Genomic DNA, 16,241 nt, shown 5'->3' on the forward strand with positions numbered 1-16,241 from the left:
CAGTTATATAGGCAATCCATGTGCTGAAAATGTGAACATGGCAAGAGAAATATTACTTGAAAGTAGACAGAGCAATTATGGCAGTTGGCAGAGATTGTGTGGGGGGGATATAGTTAATGGGAGCGAGCACTCAGCTGATAGTTTAGGTCTACACCAGCTGGCATCAGGATGGACAGGGTTAAGTTGGGTCTTCCAACTAATTTATTTATTAATTGGGAAGGTTAAATATCATATTCATTTACCTGCTTACACCCATGCTCATAAATTAAAGTAAGTTTTTTTCCATTTAATCTTTAGGAAGCATTAATTAGACAACACTAGAGTAGAAGCATCCTTGTTCTTCTCATATAATTTCCGAGACATGTCGACAGTGATGTTTGAATGACAAGTGGAAATGAAAAAAATCATTAAGCTGGAAGTAGTGCGAGACTTGCAATTACGTTATTATTGAACATGTATATTATTATAGTTGGTCCAGAAGCCCCAGATGGCAGAAGGGCATCGTAGTATCAGGTACTGTGTGAAAACATGCCATCTAGCCTCAGAGGATTTACCATCTACAAATTGATTATCTTCAGTTAAGCATACGGTGATACTGCATGTTTGCTGTGTTTTCTGAAATGAATACAGGAAAAGCACTTAAACCCCCACTGTTTCTACATGCCTGGGTTGCTATAAAAAAACTGAGGGAAAGAGTGCTTTTTGTCCCTTTTTACTTGTCATCTCAAAGATTAGAGTCATCTTTTAACCTCAAAAGCTCATGAAGTGCCTCTCTGACAAACTTAAAAAAGCATCTTTTACATGGTGTAACTTGATACCTATGATAGGATTTTGAAGTCCTTGACGTAACTGAAACTGAAAAAAATGTATTAGTTGGCCAGAGTCGTCAAAATGTGGGGCTGGGCTGGAGGTGACAAAGGACACCAGGGAAGGCAACCTGCAGAATGCATTTTAAAAATTTTAACAGCGCCTGTGGTCAGTCAAGCATAAAAATACAGGCTATCCTTCTCATCCTGGTCTTGCACAGCTAAAGCTAATATTTCCAAGTGGAGAACTATGCCATAGGTCCATGACCTTGTCAGCTCTCATAAGCCCAAGTGAATCAGCTGTAGTGAATACGTGAACGGCAGACCTCTGAGGAAGCCAAATCTGCATTTCGGGCTTTGCTCCTGGGTCCGTGCTCAGTCAATGCCCCACAGAGGGGTCCACAGCCACTGTGCTCCTACCTGTGTTAGAGTTTTCTGTAAAACTGAGGCTTGACCCGAGTCCTAATACAAGATTTTGTGTAATAATAACAAAAGTTAATATTATCTTCCAGGCAAAAGCCCAAAGTGAAGTTTTAGACATGTGATGGAGTTACCACGCTGTAATACATCACCTGAGCTGCAGTAACAGGCTGAATGCATGCTCCTGCTCCGTGCCAAAGCTGAGCTGAACCATATTAGTATGAGTATCAGTGCTTAGCTCATCAACGGTAACTCGTTAAATCACAGTTATTCTATCACCTCTATGAGTCCTATGTGATCACACTCTGCCAATTAAAAATGCATCTTGTTTTTCTGAGGTAATTTATTTTTTGACATCCCTTCCTCAGACCAGTGCCACATTTCATTGCAGAAGCGACTACACTTCAGGGCTGGACATCCCGCAATTATCGACTCGCACACGCATAGAAAAGCAAAGATGTCTCTTCAGGTCAGGGCTCCTACGCTTAGTCTGGGTCAACAGATGCTGTGTCGAGTTTCTACTAGTCCCCAGAGGAGATGCCACCGTTTCCCAGCCGGCACATTTCGATAATTCACCACAAAAACAGACAGAAAGGGAAACAGAGGTGGCAGCAACTTAAATCTTACTCGTCGAAGAAGCAAACTGTTTTCTTCTTGTCCTTCCTCCCCGTGCCCGGAGAGCAATGCATCACCGCCCCTGTCCGAGAGTCCTCTGTGCAGCAGAGGACAGTCACCAAGTCCTTCTCCTCTCTTGCCATCGACGGCTTCCCCGCGGCCGCCAAGCCAAATCCATCCCTCGCGCAGCGGGTGAAGCGGAGTAGGCTAATGTGCACTTTATCGTAATGTATACTTCGCTGGGCTTTGGGATCCTGAAAGATAATAGAGGTTTCAGGAAACTTATTACTATTTGTTATATAACCTGCCGGAGAAAGGGACTTATAGGAATTCTGCTCAGCCTTAATTACAGCACCACGGCTATAATACTGTGATCAGCTGGAGCCAGATTCAATAAAATCTCCATCCGGCTCCCGCACAAGAGAGACCTACGTGAACTTGACTCTTTTCCTGGGCTTCCAGCCCAGAAATTAGATGGACTTTTTATTTAAGCTCTTCCGTGTCAACTTTCTTCGTCCAACACCGAGCCCGCTCAGCCTGACCAGGAGAGGGGCAGCCCGACCCGCCACCCCCTCGCTGCAGCACCGCGTTTTACCCCATTTTTTTATCCCCCCCCCCCCCATTCCCGCCTCAGGCAGCGCGCCCCGGGGCGAATTCTGACTGGGCTTTCCCGGGCCCCTGAGGGAAGCCGCCGCCGCCGCCGCCTTCCCCCTCCGCTCCCTGCCGCCACCAAGCCGCCTCAGCCCCGGCGCCGCCGGCTCCCTCAGGACCTGCCCCGGCTGGGCTGGGCCGGGCCGGGCTCGGCACGGCCCCTGGGCGGTGGGAGTGGGTGGGTAGGCGGGCGGGAGGCCGCTCCGTGCCCGCCCCGCCCCGCCGCCTGAAGCGCGACGTTTCCCCCCCCCGCTCCAGAAGAAGGGAGCCGCAGGATTACGGCGGGTGGTTCGGCGGTGAAGGGTCTGTGGCGAGGCTCGCGTTAGGCGGCGGGGGCAAAGCGGCTCACGGCTTGAGGTGGGGGCAACTTCGGGGAAGAAAGTTGGGTTGGGTGGGTCGGCGGTCTGCCGCCCCGGCGGGGTCGCGGCTGAGGGGAGCTCTGTGGTAAAGGGCTTCCCGCCAGAGCCGAGCCCAGCCGCCCGGCTCCCCTCAGCCCTCCCGCGCCGCGACCCGCGGGAGGGAAGGAAGAAAGGAGGGAAGGAAGGAAGGAAGGAGCCGCGACCACCGCCGTGTGTGGGGCCGCCTCCCGGGCGCCCAAGTTGGCGTCGCGGCGGGGAGAAGCGGGGCCGGGGGGGAGCGGGGCTGCGCCCCGGGCGCTGGCGGCGGCGAGCGCGGGGGAAACGGCTCCAGCTGGGATCGCAGCCGGCATCGGCAGGCAGCTGAAGGGTGTTAGTTTAAATACCACGGGGGGGGGGTCCCTGCCCGCTTTGGGGGAAAGAGCGGGGCTTGGCGTGCTGCCTCGCTGAGCGCATCTCCGGTCCAGTGCAGAAAATAAGGCTCTTCCAGGTAAGGTCTAGCACGGGCGCTTCGTACGTGTTCCTGCAGCACCGGTGCAAACGCACCGCTGCTATTCGCCTGCTTGATTTTTTTTTTTTTTTTCCCCTACTAATTGCATTAGCGAGGCACCTCTCTTTCCTGCGTGCGCGGTGGGGAGCCGCTGTCCGACTTTTCTCCCCCCCCCCCCGCCGCTGTCTCTCCTCCTCGGTTGCGAACGCTCCGCGAAACGTCCTTGGTGCCGAGCCGCTTTCGGAGCGGTGGGAAAGCGGCCGAGGGCTGCGGGGATGGGCGCTGCTGGGGTCTGCCTGGTCGGCCTGGCCCGGGCGGCTGCACTGGGGCGTAAAAACTACTGAAAATCCGAATATTTGCATGCCTTTTTTTTTTCTTCCCCCTCCCCGGAAAATTTTTAAAGTGAGCCTGGAGTTACTCAAGTCCTAAAGCTGTGCTTCTCTGGCTTTGCTTTTAATTAACTACTAATAATTGTCTCAAATTTAAGACCGTGAGTACGTCAGCTTTTTCTTCTCTCTCTCTGGTGTCGGTGGGGATGCTAGCAAGTTGGTTTATAAAAAAAAAACCAAACCACCAGCCCCCCCGCCACTCCAGTGAAGGCTTTTTGAAAAGCTTTTTCTTTTTCCTCTTGAATAATCATTTAGCGCTTTCTGTGCGTCATTCGGGATCGTTCAGTTTCGACTAAATTCTGACAAAACCAGAACTTTCCCATCAGACGAGGGGGAAAAGATTGAGCTAGATGTGAAGTTTCAGTGGTATCTCTCTCTCGGGGTAGTGGGTGGTAATGTGGCTCGGCACAGCCGATGGCTCTGCTCTCCCTCTGTTCCTGTAGCTCTCTGCTATAGCCTCTCTGCAGGTTGTCTGCTCTGGTGTTGGTTCTTCAACTAGTGATTTGCCTCCTCTTTTGGAACTCTTTGATTTTTATTTATGATTGATACCTTACTGGGTCTGAGCTGCTGATGTCCCCAGTATCACTGTGTGACCTTGTTGCCAATTAAGTATGGTGCCTGGCTGTGATTAACCTAAATCCAAGCACCATTTTGTTGTATGCGTCGGAGAGAGATCAGTCCATTTCTGATGTGAAATGATCCAGCAATAGCCTTGGGTGCTAACTGGTTAGTCATGATTACCTTACTGATGACATTCACACACACACACACACACACAAAATCACTAGCATACTGATTTTTAGCTGTCCTCAAAGTGCTTGTTTTATACAAGGGGAAATAATGTCAGTATTTTTATTACAAGTGCAAAAATGTAAAAATAAAAATCAAGACCTTATGAAGGATGAGCAAACTCTCCAAACTATTGACTGCAGTATTTTGCAAGAGAAACTTGAACTATAGCTTAAGCTGCCTGCCAAGTTTGTTCAGTGATGTAATTATTTAGTCTAGATGGAAAGTTATGAACAAATTATTAAAATTAGTAATGGAAATACTAAACTAACTTTGAAGCATTCGAAGTGTATTGCTAGTCCATGTGGAATTATTCCAGAAAGTTATTTATTATGCAAGAGACTTTCCATACTAACTGACAAATGAATTTGTGAAAGCATTTGAGGAAAATGGTTTAGTGAAGGTGTATAATTCTTCCTAAAAATGCTGCCGACTTGTTGGGGCTGCAATTTAAAGGCATATTGATGCCCTGCGATTTTTCCCTGTGCTTTGAGCTCTCTGTCCTGCTACACAGGCACTTCTCTTACTCAGCAGGGCTCCTACGGGCTTTATAGTGGTTTTTTACTTCTCTGTATTACTCTTAGTGTTGCCTTGCACTAGGAATGATCTACAGGCTTTGAGCTGAAAGCGTTGGTGTTTTCTGCCTATGTAAAGCAGTAGGAGGTGCCACTCGGGTCCGTGTTGTCAGAGCAGAGGATCTGCTAGTTGGCACTGGCATTTGCTATGGGATTTTTCCAGAGTTGGTTTTGCGGATGGTTGCTTAATGAATAGAACATGAGGTAGGGGTTGCCTAATTAATCTGCAACTTGGTGCCTTTTATGTTAAGGGAAGTAGAAATACTAGATTTTTTGGAAAGCCTGTGGGGTTCAGAGCTGCTGCGGAGCAGTGGCAAGCTCTGGCCCTGCACGTAATTCCTGTCGCTCTGGCAGTCATTCAGCTCCCATGCCGGTGACCTTAGTTAGGGTCTTGCACTGAAATCTGTGCATGTATCCAGTTGGCTGCACGCTTTGCAAATCCCTGGGCTTGGGGACTTAGATGTGTGAGTTATGGACCTACCAAAACAACTCGTTCTTTAAATTCCTAAAGAGCAAGTCACTGTAGCTATGTAGTGATGCCATATTTTCATGTTACTTTTCTATAATGTTTGTACTGGAGTTTCCCTCCACAAATAAACATTTCCAACCACTCGTGCGGGGGAATGGTTTTGGGATTTTTTTATGAGCAAGACTCACTGTCTTTCATTCTGTGCCACATCTATATGTTCTTGTGGTATTGTAATGGGAAATTTCTGCAAATAGGTTCAATCTTTTTGTGTTTCTTCCTGGAAGAGACTGATTCTTACAAGTGACATAAGCCAGTGGTTTTACATGAGCATAAGTGATTATCAGGGTTTACTTTGATACTGGAAGACACAGATTAACTGCAATCTGTAAACAAGACTTTTCATGCATTTGAAATGATGAAAGGCATGGTGGTGTGGTGCTGCTGTCTGATGCGCCAGCAAGCCTACAGAGAGAGGGAAGAAGTTGTTAGTGAAGAGGAATGACTATGGCTGGTGGTGAGTATCCTTCCTGAGTACAAAGACGACTTTGGATGACTTGAGAAATGATTACAAGATGGGGCTTGGTTTACTAGAAAATGCAAGGAAAATGGGAAGTCTGTTAATCTGTAAAGTTGGTTTTTGAGTGCATTAGTTTTCGTCCTTCTTGGTGCTGGCTTTGGCAGCTAGGTCTGTCTTGTTCTGATATCAAATATGTAACCTTCTAGTTCATATTTGGAAACTAGTGAACACTAGATTACAGTCAGCTGAGATGCATGGATTAAAGTTGAACACTACTGAAGTTAGAAGTGATGGGAAATGACTTATTCAAGGGGCTTCTGTGATGAATGCGTTGCTTAAGCTCATGTTGTACGTGGATGATGTCAAGATGGATTAAATGCCAAGATACTTTGAAATTGACTTTTGTTTAAAGAAGTTTAGAAACATTGATTTGATTCTTCAAAACTGTGCCACAGAAGCTGTCTCTGGAAATGGAGGAGCAGAAGACTTGCCTTGACGGTCATGCTCTGAAATGGTTGCTCTGTTGCTGCTATCCTTGACAAAACATATCTGCAGTGACAATAAGTCCTTTCCTAGGTCTTTTTTGTTTTGCAGCTCTACAGCTTAAGTTTCCCTCAGAGGCAGCCTCTTTTATCCAAATCACGAAAAGATCAGTCTGTGATTATCCCAATTAAAAACAATTAAAATGCAGAAACATGAAGTTGATAGAGTTGCAGTCTTCTCTTATCCTAATGTCTCCACCTTTGATTTAGTGAAGCTATTTAGAGTCATAGCTCTAACTTCTCAATGTAGATTTGAATATTCACATTTTATAGCATGTGGTGTAGGAGAATGCATTAGAGGAAAAAACTGAAGAATCATCAGTGATACCTTGTAATGTGCCTTAAGAGAGGAAAGAATTGGGTAAAGGCTGCAGGTTTGCATACACTGAGAAGTACTTTCCCGTTTACAGGTACTGATTCAGTGCTCAAAAGGCCACATTGTTCTCATGTCCATTGAGACAGTCGAACAGATCAAAGTTGATGGCCTTTTAAATGAAAGTGTATCCAGGAGGGTACTGTTTGGATAACAGAAATTGGGGGGCGGGGAGGGGGGAGCTTTGACCACGGTCAGCTTAAATTTACTGTACATAGGTTTTGGTGGTTTTTAGTGTGCTGTCTAATACAAAGAAAAGAGGAGCTAATACAGAATGAAGGGAAGTGGCAGGAGTTCAAAAAATCTTAAGGATTCTCAGTCCCATACTTGGTTGAATGAAGAGAGAAGGTGGTCAGCTGGTGAAAAAAAGCAGATAGTTGGGGTTTTTTTGTCAGGCAAAAATATGCATGTTGAAATTTGGTCTGAGAAAAGATCAATTAAAATACAGCTCAGAATGTATATAGCATTGGCTTTATTTGAAAGAGAGGTAGTTTTATACTCTTAAAGTTTCACTTTTTAAATGTAATAAAGTATTAATATTATTCCTTAAAATCAATGATACTTTCATTTTGCATAGCTGATACAGGATTTTTTCCCAAACTATAAATTTCAAGTATTTTTCTCTTGAAAAATATATCTGTTGATCAATGTAAAGAATAATTAACTGGCAAAGTTGCTGCGTTTCCAGCTGAGTGAAACAGCAGTCAGAGCTACTGAAGTTATGCTCAGCCCTGAACAATCACGTCTGCAGCCTACTCGTGCTCTCCTGGAGAAACTTCCATAGTGAGAATGGACGGTATTTGAAACCAGGACATGTATTTTAGTATTTTGTTAATCCTGATTGCACACAGGAGCAGCTTTGTGTTTGCAGCGTTTGACTGTGAATCATGAAGCATTTAAAATACGTACTGCAGAGCTACCAATATGGTGGGCCCCCAGAAAATGACACACAGCGACATGAGCTGTAAAAGGATTTTGAACAAGTGCTTCAGATAATAGGAAGAGAAAACCAGAGATGACCAGATTGTCTGGGAGGTTTTTATTGATCAGTCAGTTATTGGGTGCTGGAAAATACAAGAATAAACCTCAGGTTTTTTCCATGAGAGCGTTATACTGCTAACTCACACCCCAATGCACCAAACTTGGGCCAGCATTTCTTCTAACTGTGTTGCTCTGAGGTACTTTCACAGCAATAGGTTAGATTTTTTAATTTTTTTTCCCTCCTTAAATAGTGGAAGTAAGCAAGCTGTTGTCAGAGAGACTAATTCCAGACAGTCAGGCTGACATTTATGGTTATGAAGAGCATGCTTTTGAAATTTAACAGTTGAGTGAATTATCTTTCTTTTCCTGAGCTGTTATCTGCTTTGTATCTTGTATCTGGAATTCTTGTAGCTGAACCCAAACACTGAAAAAAAACCCCTCACAAAACAACCCAACAAACAAACCCAAAACCCAACAACAAACCCCACCCCAAACCAAATAACCCAAACAAAAACTAAACATGACACATACCCCCCCAAAAAAACCAAACCCAAAACCGGTCCCTCAACATCAGGTAACTTACTGTGCAATGCTAGTATGACTTTATATGTATACATGTGGGTGAAGCAACAGTGCAAAAAGATACAGTGGAAGTTGTTTTCATTTAAAGGCTTATTCCTTCTGGTGTGCTGCTGTGATGGGCAGAGGGCAGGCATGAGGGTCTCTGTAATACAGTGCATATTATTTAAATTTCTGACCTGCAGTTTGAGGGGGAAACACAGATTATGATGACAAGGAGTTAATAAATGTGAGTGTGAAGGAGCTTATAAAATCTTTGTGTAAGGGAAACCTGACTTAAAAGACAGTGCCACCAACCTCCCTGTCATCCAGGGGGACCATGTGCTGCCTAATATGTTGCAGTTCCAACAGGCAAGGATGGAGCAAGACTCCTGTGCTGCACCTCTACCCAGGTGTGTGTCTGGTGGTGGCAGGTGTCTCTGCTTTTCTGATTGCAGCTTATTTGCAGCAAAAGTCCAGAATGATTAAACTGGTCCAGCTGTTACAAATTAGTTCCTCCATACTGTGTCTGAATGACAAAAACTAAAGCATTTTTTTACCATAGTAAGTCACTTGTGTAGTGCAGTGCCAGGGAAGCTGAGGAGTGAAGACCTGTTGTGCTCGAGTGAGGTGCGGTGGACGCAGCGCAAGAAGCACCAGAGGCGTTGGATATGGGCAGGTTTCATATCTTATTACTGTAGATCTATTCCTGTATGCTGTTTCTTTGGTTTTGAGATGTATAGTTGAGGAAAGGCATGCTTGTACATTCAATTGTAATGGAGAAGTGAGAAATCTTGAATTTTGCTGTAGTTTTAAAACAGTAGTTTGAGCTTCATTGAAAATTGATGGTTAAACCCAGATTACTTTGCCATCTACATTTTAATCCAAGCAGTAATGGTCCACCCTGGCATTCATTGTTTTAAAAAGTGCTCTTCTCCCTATTCCTGTCTTTTATGTACTGGAAAAAAAAAAAAAATCATACTATTTCTCTAGCACTCCTGAAATCACAGTGCCATGTTTGTAATTTGGGGAGTGTGTTTCAGTTCAATAGGCCTTGACAATTCTGAAGAGTGTTATCGCTCAACATATTTAGGTCTTCTGTGAAATTCAAAATATAATAAATTACAGCTGTTTGTAGCTGTAAACCTCTCTTTGGAGTAAATTGGTGGGGAAAATCAACGGGTTTTCCACAATCTGGCTTAATGTAAAGCATGGCCAGCATCCCTTTTGCTTGTACTGAGGTCAGGACAATCATTTTTAGTGTATTGCGCTACTTGACTACATAAGGAGCAATCCTGTCTAATCCAATCCAGAGCGGGTCAGTAAATGATAAATTTTGTTTAGCTTGCAAGCATACTGATTTTCACAGTTCATTTACAGAAGAATCATGCATCTCTGCGTTTGAAGACGCTCCATTTGTTGAAGTCAGTGTCTCTTAGCATTCCCAGTAAAATGTGTGAGAGGAAAAATACTGGTTTAATGGCATATTATCGTGGAGATATTTTACATGGAGAAACTGGTAAATCGGACTCGTATGGCTGATGCAGAAACCGTCATTTACTTTTCCTGAATATAATCAAATGTTTTGACTTCATCCTAGCTTCTTAAGGCTTATTGCAGTCACCTGGATGTGTGTCTGTCTGTCCTGCCTATCCGTCTGTCCTGCTGGTTGAGGATAGTCTGTTTCTAAAACCATGAAAACAGGGTCTTTGCTACCACCCAGCCACTTACTGGTGCCCTCACTGAGGGGGAGAGAAGCATCAGGGTGAGCTTGATGCTTATTAGATGTTGGAGCAGGTAGTAACCCTTGGTGGCCCTGATCTTGTAGGTGCAGGATAGTAACACTCTCCTGGGTGGTGGGATGGCGTGTTGGTAGAACATACATGTGCACGATCATGTGCAGTTTTTACATCAAAAACTCATGACTGAAATGTCAGGGTTTACTGTGATGACTTTTTACTTAAATGGTAACTTTTTTGGTGCTTGTTGCTACAAGTGTAGTGCAGGTCCTTGTGTGTGTGAAGCTGAGGTTATGAGTGGGAGGAAAGCTCTCTTCAGCATCCTGGATTATTTAACATCTCAGGCAAGTATGGTGATGTAGGTTGTAAATGACAATAAAAAGAAAAGGCTGTATATGCATGTATGTTTTACTAGGGCAATTTATAAAGCAGAGTATGGGTTGATAGCATTTCTGCTAGGTCACTGTCTGACCACCAGTACCTCTTTCCCGCTGAATTGCATTACGTGCTGGGGACATGCTGCTGGACAATTAAATAATAACAGTAAAATGTTCATTGCACTTTTTAAAAACAAATGCTCTGAAGAAACTGAGCACGGTAATCGAGTTATTAGCATATATGCTATCAAATATGTGCATGCACTTTTGAGTCCTCCCATTATTAAGATTAGTATAAGACCCTTTATATTCTCACCTTTAGTATTTCAAATCTGAACGTCCAAATGCCATGGAAAGTAGTGGTGAACATTAACTTAGTCCTCAAAAGTGTTAAGGAAAAATACATTTATCTTTCAGGTTAGTCTGAGTTTTCTGTCTGCAGTTAAATTTTGTTGCAGGAAACTATATTGTTCATTGCAATAAGACAGACCAGAGGGTGTTTTTTAATAATTCTAAATAATTGCTGCAATCGATATACAACTTTAAAACAGCAGGATTTATAAATGTAATGGTATGAGTACTGTAGGATAATGATTATATGGGTAATTATTGCATATTATTGAAATACCTTCAAACCTGCAGTGGGATTTTTCTGGCATTTCCACAGTTACAGGAGAGAGCTGTGTTAAGTAAGGATCTTCCCTAACTCGTGTTCGCAGTGGTTGTCTCCTTGACCATATGTTTCTGTTTGGAAGCTTACAGTTAGCTGGTGAGGAGGATTTCTCTGGGCTGTGATGTAGTTCGAGCCCTGGAGTAGAAGCTTAGCAGTGATGCCAGGAGGAAGCCTCACTTCTGCAGGTGGGGCAGGATCTTGGGGCTGTAATAGGTGCATTTCTTTCTTGCTATGAAGCAATTAAATCACATTGTACAGTTTCTTATTGTTGCTTACCTCGCAAAAACTAGGGCTTTCTTAAAACACGTTCATTAAAGAGGTCAGTACTGTACTAACTATTAGTAATTATTGAGGTGGTGGAACAGGACTTTGTTCCAACAGTGCTTTGGCTTTTAAGTCCCTCCATCCGCTCTTCTCTATCCCATCTCCTCTAAAATTTGATCACTTTGAATACTCGAGGAGATGATAGTTGCAGAGAAACCAGAAGTGTATGAGAAGGAACAGCTGGTGCTCTTTGTTTCTTCTCCTGCTGCCAACCATGGCTGGTGAGAATAGTGAGTCAAGGGCATGGTCATGGAAGGGAGGCTGTTCTGGTGGCAGCTGCCCTTCATCACAGCCTTTTGACTGCCCTGAACATCCAGAATGATGTAAAAAGAGTCCATTGCCAATCCACCATGGTGTTGGGATGCACCATTTCAAGCCATGTGCTCAAATCTGCTTCGGCAGAGTTGAGACTGGAGGGAAGGAGCAGAGCTGAATTCAGGCTGGAATCAGCCTTTTAATTTTCGTGGTGTGGGGTTTTTTGTTGTGGTTTTTAAATTTTTTTTTTTTTTTTTTAAGACTGGAGTATATGCCTGAATAATTGGTAGGCCACTGTTCCCATTTTGAATTACAAGGGCACATTATTATAAATACTTGCCCTTGAAACATATTTGAACTTATTAAGCACTAGTAATTTCTCTGTCACTTTGATCTGTACTGAATTTAAGTTTCACTTCATTGGTCCATACTGTGGAACTGTTAACGATACCAGTTGTTTCCTTTTAACCTTGGGGTTTAGGAATCTATTGCCTTAGAGTTATTAAAAGGCAATTGGAAACATATGCATTGAAAACATTTGTGCTGTGTCACAGGGGGATATATTTAAACATTGATTGATTGAAGTTACAACAAGAGAGTAGCCTTGCCACCTTTGAAAGTCGCCTGTTAAATAAGCCCTAGTTTTGAGCATTGGTACTGGCTTCTGGACCATTCAGGTCTGCATCTGGCTTTTTAGGAAAACTCCTAATGTTTTTGTACATGAATTGGCATTTGTTACACACTAGTGCTGGCTCTAGCTCTTTCCTTTCCATCTGTCATAGTTTTTGCTTGTGTTGACTAAACACATTGAGTGTGTTTTTTAACTGTGCAGGTAAATGTATGAAAATGAGTGTCTGCTTTGGGTAGCCTAGGTGGAAAGGGTAGGTTTTGTAACTTTTCACTCCTCTCTTTTGTGTGAAGGTGCATGTAAATATGTGAATCAAATCACTTGTTACCATAATGGCTTGTAAAGAGTAATAAGTGTAATTTATTCAGGGTTTCTAAGTGCTTTCACGTAACTGTCCTTCCAGTGAAGCTCAAACCACAAGATACAAGGAATTGAAGCTTTCCCCGAGACCATGGATCAAGCTAGTAGGTAAATATTAATATATCAGGTTATCTTTTCAAAAAATGCTTTCCTATGTCTGAATCTTACAAACTGGACGCTGTATATAGTAGTTTAAATCAATGGCAAATGCTGCTGAGCAATATACCTCCAGAAAGTTTAGTGGAAGCCCCATTGAAGGCTGTTAGTAGTAAGTTGATCAACTTATAGCAGAAGACAGGGAATCAACAGCTAAATTAAGACAGACTCCTAACTTGATTGTTTTCATGTTTGTTGTCCCAGTCATGAGCAGAAATACTTGCCTTAGGAAGTAATGTGTGTATTAACTGGTAGATAAAGTTTAAATTTTATGGAAGCTCTGCTAAAAGTCATACAGAGTATTAATCTGTGTGCTTGATTGTGTCATTCCTTGTGTTTTCTTCTGTGGCCAACATCTTTTTAGTTTATGTAATTGGAAAACGCTAAAAGTTAAAGGCAATGAGTTGGATATTTTGGGATCTTCGGGGAGACAATTTGCAAAGTACCCCAGTCCAGCTCTTCAGGTAGATATGTGTGTTGAAAGGAAAGGATGACTGCCTACTGCTCTAAGTTTGGGATACGATTGGGGTAATATTTGCTATTCCTTAAAAATGAGATCCTGAATATTAAGTTGAGTGTAACTACTGGAGTGGGGGTGAGTACCAGTGAATGGAAATGGGGGAGAAGTCTGTGTCACTGTGTTTACGAATGAAGTGAATGCTTAAAAGAGGAAATAAATGAGCAAATATGAAGAACTAAATACTGAAAATCCCTTTAAATGTTGAGTACTGAAATATGCAGAGATGTTTGCAATGTGTACATTGGCTGTATGGGGTTGGTAAATGTTTATCTTGTAGTCTATGTAATGCTACTTATGGCAGATTACTTCAAACACATGAAGGTCTCCTGCAATGATGGCTAAATTTTTAACCCTTCTTTTAAAAGAACTCACATGTAGCTTGCAAACTTTGAAGAGTTGTTTGGTCATTATTTCATCTCTGCAGATGGGGAGACTTGGGGAGGTGAAGGAGGGTGTCCATGATCAGTGGTGTAGTCAGGGGTGTTGTAAATTCCTGAGGTTCACTGCAACTTGTCGCCCATCCTGCCTCCTAGGGGAACAAGGGGAAAATGGTGTGTTAATTACTCTCGTGATTATGAGTCGGTATCTGTAGGTGGAGCAGGGACCACTGCAGCACTTCATTTTAGTGCCAACTCTCTTCTACCCTCTTTCCCAAGAGCCTCTTATCCTCTGGCCAGACATGTCTAGTCACCCAGCAGGACATCCGTGCTTCCCTACGGATGGAGGAGGAGCTGAGGAGGGTGGCCAGGGGAGGCGCTTGGGTGTCCTCTGAGGGAGAGGTGTGACATGATGCTGAGCCTCTCTGCTGAACCATCTGCTGGGATTTTTCTTCTTTTTTTTTTTTTTTTAAATAAAGCCTGGAATATTGAAATGGAGAAGCGTTTGATTCTTCACTTTAAGTGAATTGATTTCTTTGCTTTATCTGTTCTGTAACCTGATTTAAACCAGACAAATTAAACCAACTTTAACAGGGAGAGGTTTTATGTTTATCAGCCATATGGTATACTGGGTTTTTAATGTATCAGTTTCTAGCTCTCAATTTTATCTTTAGAATTTTTCTTGCCTCTTTTTTCCATTAAATTCTGAAGCAAGCTGCTGAGGTCAGGAGGTTGCAGATGATGCTGCCATATTAAAAAGGGGAGGGGGAGGAGTTTACAGTAGAAATGAGTTTTACCTGAAAATTTGCAGAATTCATTAGTTGAGGCTGAGTTATGGTGGAAAATAAGCATTGCTACATGTGTCTTGGAGTTTTTGCCACTTCCAAGCAATGCTCAAGATGTAAGTTTTTAAGTCTCCTTTATGTGCAGTCGTTGGTTTACAGGATAAAAAGCAAAGCTAAAGCTTGCAGAAGAGAAGGAGGGTAAACAAAACTAATTTAGCAGCCAGGAAGGAAGGAAATAGGGTTAAGAATAGAGGTAACTTAAATAAATTTTTTAATCCCTTCTAGGTTTGAAAGACTTTGAGATAATGAGTAAAAACTTAGAGATGCCTAAGCGACTTGGCTGTTTCTGAGCTATAATCCATGAGTTAAGGGAGACATACAGAGGATCAAGTCACCTATCCCCTTAATAACCCTTTAATTTAGCCTGCATCAACTCTTTGACTTTGTTCACTGCAGGTCTGACAAATGGCTGTGCTGGCATCACCTAAGGAGTGAGTAAGTAGGCAAGGGTACAGGCTAAATCAGCATTGTTGCTGAAAAAGCATCCATGTAACTGAACCCTCAAATTTTGAAGTGAGTAAGTCTTTTGGGGGAAAACCAGAACTTGAGTTCCTAAGGTTTGTAGTCCTTCATGTGAGGTCTTCAACTGTGCGGTCTCTAGCATCTGTTGGAGCATTTAAGCGTACGTTTCTAGCAAGTGTACTTCCTCCGGATAAAGATTTATTGATTCTGCAGAGGTATTCTAGGTATTCGTTAGGTTTGTGTGCATGTCATTAGTGGTGTGTGAAAAGCCTCTCTATGTATACTGAATATATGTATATATTCTATATGTATACCAAAGTTTTTTACACCAGAGAAAATATATGTTTTGTTGTTGTAGACTGAAGATCTCAGCATTCATACTGAAAGAAGATAGATGTATATATGTTTACTTGACCGAACGGCTCCCTGTTAAAACTGGTAGAAGGTGGCTGGCTAAATTCATGCTGAAAACTTTTTTTTTCTTTTTCTTCCATTAGGGTTGGGTTGGGTGACAGTTCATCCGGGCCTGTACTGGGACCAGTGCTGAAGCCTGCAGAAGCTGTGGAGCCTGGTGTATGCAGCCCTGATGAGCTCTGTTGCCATCGTTGCACAGCTGCAATGGAAGTGCACTTAAATGTCTTTTTCTTCTTGATAGGATGAAGGGCAGCAGCTGCTCATGTGTAACACTTCACCCATTCTTGAACACTTACTTGTTTGTCTACTCTTGACTAAGCAAGAGTTAGCTTTTGTTCCCGAAGTAGCTAAATTAATGTAAACAGGATTTATTTTCCTCTTCTCCCCCTGCTTTTGAGGGTCTGTCTTCTCACATAGTGCTATTCCTCTTGTTGCTTGTCTCGCATCTTTCCTGTTCTAAAAGCTCTGTTGAAATTACACTGGAAAAAGCGATGAAGCCTTACAGAGAACTAGCAAATGATTTGTGGAATCAAATACAGTTACTGAAGTAGTTGCATATATAGGGTAGTTTTCCTTTTAT

At 43.0% G+C, this 16,241-nt stretch overlaps 1 protein-coding gene across 1 annotated transcript in view; it reads left to right on the forward strand.

The window, feature by feature from the left end:
- The first annotated feature begins 2,745 nt into the window (after nucleotides 1–2,745).
- CNTN3 (contactin 3) overlaps nucleotides 2,746–16,241 on the forward strand; it is a 113,577-nt gene continuing 100,081 nt past the window's right edge. Inside the window, exon 1 of the mRNA XM_069811829.1 lies at nucleotides 2,746–2,849. The gene's annotated coding sequence lies outside the window, so the exon portion shown is untranslated. The remainder of the gene's footprint in view (nucleotides 2,850–16,241) is intronic.

This window comes from Haliaeetus albicilla, chromosome 24 (assembly GCF_947461875.1).
Source record: "Haliaeetus albicilla chromosome 24, bHalAlb1.1, whole genome shotgun sequence".
Lineage (NCBI taxonomy): Eukaryota > Metazoa > Chordata > Aves > Accipitriformes > Accipitridae > Haliaeetus > Haliaeetus albicilla.